The sequence below is a fragment of the Sciurus carolinensis genome, assembly GCF_902686445.1.
Source record: "Sciurus carolinensis chromosome 19 unlocalized genomic scaffold, mSciCar1.2 SUPER_34, whole genome shotgun sequence".
NCBI classification, from domain to species: Eukaryota; Metazoa; Chordata; class Mammalia; order Rodentia; family Sciuridae; genus Sciurus; species Sciurus carolinensis.
The window spans coordinates 866,984-872,239 of record NW_025920112.1 but is presented as its reverse complement, the minus strand read 5'-3'; the positions used below and the strand labels follow the sequence as shown (position 1 = coordinate 872,239).

The window sequence follows — 5,256 nt, the reverse complement described above, 5'->3', positions numbered from 1 at the left end:
TCTTTCTCGATGCCAGGAATCAAACAGAGCACAGCATAATAAATCTGGGTGACTTTAACACACCGCTGTCACCACTGAATGGACCCTTCAAACAGAAACTAAACAAAGAAAGCATAGAACTCAATAACACAAGCAATAACTTAGACTTAACAGACATATATAGAATATTCCATCCATCAACTAGCAAATTTACTTTCTTCTCAGCAACACATGGAACCTTCTCAAAAATAGACCATATGTTACACCACAAAGGAGTCCTTAATAAGTGCAAAAAAATAGAGATAATAACTACCTTGCTTTCTATCAGATCATAATGCAATGAAATTAGAAATCAATGACAAAAAAACAGAAATAACTTCAACACCTGGAGACTAAATAATATGCTATTGAATGAAGCATGGATAACAGAAAACATCAGGGAAGAGATAAAAATATTCTTAGACATAAATGAGAGTGATGATACATCATATCAAAATCTGAGATACTATGAAAACAGTACTAAGAGGAAAATTCATTGCATGGAGCACATTCAAGAAAAGAAGAAAAGTCAACCACTAAATTACCTAACATTACACCTCAAAGCCCTAGAAAAAGAAGAACAGTATAACAGCTGAAGTAGTAGAAGATAGAAAATAATTAAAATCAGAATGAAATCAATGAAATTGAAATAAAAGAAACAATTCAAAAAATTGACAAAACAAAAATTTATTCTTTGAGAAAGTAAACAAAATAGACCAACACTTAGCCACACTAACAAACAGGAGAGGGAAAACTCAAATTACTAAAATTCATGATGAAAAAGGAAATATCATAACAGACACCACTGAAATACATAACATAATGAGAAACTACTTTGAAAATCTATATTCTAACAAAATAGAAAATACCAAAGAAAGTGACAAATTTCTAGAGACATATGATCCTCCCAAAATGAACCAGAAGAACATACACAATTTAAACAGATCAATATCAAGCAATGAAACAGAAGAAGCCATCAAAAGCTTACAAATCAAGAAAAGCACAGGGCCAGACAGATTCTTAGCCGAGTTCTACAAGACCTTCAAAGAAGAACTCACTCCAAAACTCCTCAAAGTATTCCAGGAAATAGAAAGGAGGGAACCCTACTAAACTCATTCTATGAAGCTAATATCACCTTCATACCCAAACCAGACAAAGACACATCAAGAAAAGAAAAATTTAGACCAATATCTTGGATGAATATAGACACAAAAATCCTTAACAAAATCCTGGGAAACCGTATCCAAAAACATATTAAAAAGATAGTGCACCACAATCAAGTGGGGTTCATCTCAGGAATGCAAGGTTGGTTCAACATCTGTAAATCAATAAGTGTAATCCTTGTTATCAATAGACTTAAGGATAAGAATCATATGGTTATTTCAATTGATGCAGAGAAATTGTTCGACAAAAATACAACACCCCTTCATGCTCAAAACACTAGAGAAAGTAGGGAAAGGAGGTACATACCTCAACATTGTAAAAACTTTTTTATGCTAAGCCCAAGGCCTACATCATTTTTAATAGAGAAAAACTGAAAGCATTCCCTTTAAAAACTGGAACAAGACAGGGATGCCCTCTTTCACCACTTCTATTCAAAATCTTCCTTGAAATACTAGCCAGAGCAATTAGACAGACTAAAGAAATTAAAGGAATACGAATAGGAAAAGAGGAACTCAAGCTACCACTCTTTGCAGATGACATGATTTTTATTTAGGGCATTCAGAAAACTCATCCAGAAAACTTCTAGACCTAATAAATGAATTCAGCAAAATAACAGGATATAAAATCAACATGTATAAATCTAAAGCATTTTTTTATATAAGTAATGAACCTTCTGAAAGGGAAATGAGGAAAACAACTCCGTTTGCAATAGCCTCAAAAAAAATAAAATAAAATAAAATTCTTGGTAATCAATCTAACCAAAGAGGTGAAAGATCTCTACAATGAAAACTACAAAATATTAAAGAAAACTTTAAAGAAGAACTTAGAAGATGGAAATATCTTCCATGTTCTTGGACAAGCAGAATTAATATTATCAAAATGGCCATACTTCCCAAGGTGCTATACAGATTTAATGAAATTCCAATTAAAATCTCAATAACATTTCTCATAGAAACAGAAAAGGGAATCATGAAATTCATCTAGAAGAATAAAAGACCCAGAATAGCAAAAGCAATCCTGGGCTGGAAGAGTGAAGCAGGAGGTATCACAATACTAGACCTAAAACTCTACTATAGAGCAAGAGTAACAAAAACGGCATGCTATTGGCACCAAATAGGTATACCAATGGTACAGGATAGGTGACACAAAGACATACCCACATAAGTATATTTATGTCATACTAGACAAAGGTGTCAAAAACTTACAATGGAGAAAAGATAGCCTCTTCAACAAATGGTGCTGGCAAAACTGGAAATCCATATGCAGTAAAATAAAATTAAAACGCTATATCTTACCCTGCACAAAACACAACTCACAATGGATCAAGGATCTAGGAATTAGACCTGAGACCCTTCACCAAATAGAAGAAATAGAAGACCCAAATCTTCATCACATTGGCTTAGGACCAGACCTCCTTAACGAGACCCCCCATACCATAAGAAATAAAAGTAAGAATCAATAAATGGGATAGAACCAAACTAAAATGTTTTTTTCTCAGCACAAGAAACAATCAATAATGTGAAAAGAGAGCCTACAGAGTGGGAGAAAATCTTTTCCACACATACTTCAGACAGAGCATTCATCTCCAAAGTTTATAAAGATCTTGAAAACATTTACACCCAAAATACAAAGCACCCAAACAATAAATGGGCTAAGGAAATGGGCAGACACTTCACAGAAAATGATGTACAAGTAATCAACAAATACATGAAAAAGTGCTCATCCACCCTAGTAATTAGAGAAATGCAAACTAAAACCAGGCTAAGATTTCATCTAATTCCAATTAGAAAGGCTATTATCAAGAACACAAGCAATAATAAGTGTTGGTGTGGTTGTGGGAAAAAAGAAACACTCATACATTGCTGGTGGAGTTGCAAATTGGTACAGTCACTCTGGAAAGCAGTATGGAGATTCCTCAGAAAACTTGGAATGGACCCACCATTTGACCCTGCTAACCCACTCCTGGGTTTATACCCAAAGGACTTAAAATCAGCATACTACAGTGATGCTGTAGAATATCAGTATTCATAGCAGTTCAATTCACAATGGCTAGATTGTGGAACCAACATAGATGCCCTTCAATTGATGAATGGATAAAGAAACTGCAGTATATATACACAATGGAATATTACTCAGCCATATAGAAAAATAAAACTATGGCATTTGCTGGTAAATGCATGAAGTTGGAAATATGCTAAGTGAAATAGGCCAAGCCCATAAAAACAAAGGTCAATGTTTTCTCTGATAAATGCATGACAATATATAACGAGGTGGGGTGGCCGAGGGAAGAGCAGAATGAAGAAACTTCAGATGGCATAGAGGAAAATGGGGTGGAAGGGGGTGGAGGACAGAAAGACAGTAGAATAAAATAGACAGTATTACTGTATGTGTATGTATGATTACATGAATGGCGTGAATCTACATTGTGTACAACCATAGAAATAAAAAGTTGTACCTCATTTGTGTACAATGAATCAAAATGCAGTCTGTAAAAATGAGAAACATTTTAATAAAAAGCAGAAATCATACGATCATACCAATATAGATAAAACAGTTTGTTCCACATGCCTATAATCCCAGGGGCTCAGGAGTCTGAGGCAGGAGGGTTGTAGGTTCAATGCCAGCCTCAGAAACTTACTTAGACCCTGTCTAAAAAGAAACAATAAAAAGTGCTCGTGATGTGGTTCTCTTCTAAAGCACTTCTGTGCTTAGTCCTCCTTCAAATAAATAAAGAAATAAAAATAAAATGGCTAATATAGAAAAAGCATATGTCAAGAAAATTTTAAATGGAACTGAAATTTCATAATAAAATGTGTTTATTCAAGACAACATGATTAAGTAAAGAATTCCAAAGAATCAAGAAACAAATGAGATTATAATAATGTTGATGAATAAACATAAAATGTACAAGTTAATTATTTTCCTGTGTATCAGCAATGAAGAATTTAATTTAAAATTAAAAACATGATTTGTCTGATAAGTAGATGATGATATATAATGGGGGGAAAGGAGAAGGGAGGAATGGAGGAAGAATGGATGGGTTGTAAGGAAGGAAACGAGGGATTGGAGGAAGATAACGGATTGAGCAAACATCATTACCCTATGTACATGTATGATTACACAAACGGTGTGTCTCTCCTTCATGTACAAGCAGATAAATGAAAGTTGTACCCCATTTGGGTACAATGAATTAAAGAACAACAACAAAAAAAAAAAACTTGAGGCTTTCAAGACACCACTCTCACCTGTGGTCAGTCATTCTCTGTTAACCATGGTCAACCCCACCACGTTCTTCAACTTCACCTGTGAGAAGAGCCCTTGGGTGGCATCTCCTTCAAGTTGTTTGCAGGCAAAATTCCAAAGGCAGCAGAAAATTTTCTTGCTCTGAGTCCTGGAGAGAAAGGATTTGGTTATAAGGGTTCCTGCTTTCACAGAATTATTCCAGGTTTATGTGTCAGGGTGGTGACTCCACTTGCCATAATGGCACTGGTGGCAAGTCCATCTGTGGAGAGAAGTTTGATGATGAGAACTTCATCCTGAGGCACACAGGCCCTGGCATCTTGCCTATGGCAAATGCTGGGCCAAACACAAATGGTTCCCTGCTTTTCAGATGAAAAGCACTGCTGAGACTGAGTGGTTGGTGGCAAGCACGTGGTCTCTGGGAAGGTGAAGAAGGGGATGAACATCGCGGAAGCCCTGCAGCGCTCTGGTCCAGGAAGGTAACACCAGCAAGAAGACCACCATTGCTGAGTGTGGACGACTCTCGTACGTCTGACTTGTGTCTATCTTAGCCACCAGACCATTCCTTCTGCAGCTCAGAAGAGCTCCCTGGCACCCATCTGCTCCCAATATCCCATAATCTTTGTGCTCTCACTGCAGTCCTTTGGATTCCATATTTTCCTTATTTCCCTCCCAAGTCTAGCTGGATGGCAGAGTTAAGTTTATGATTATGAATAGAAGGTAAATGACAAAAAAATTAATTAAATTAAAAAGAAACACCTTTACTAAGGCAAACTATAAAAATTTTTAAAAAGAGAAAAAAGAAATACTCTTTTACAAACCTGACTAACTTTC

The 5,256-nt window shown here is 35.8% G+C and overlaps 1 pseudogene; it reads left to right on the top strand.

Moving 5' to 3' along the window:
• Nucleotides 1–4,450: 4,450 nt before the first annotated feature.
• LOC124973416 (peptidyl-prolyl cis-trans isomerase A-like) lies at nucleotides 4,451–5,054 on the top strand (annotated as a pseudogene).
• The last annotated feature ends 202 nt before the right edge of the window (nucleotides 5,055–5,256 follow it).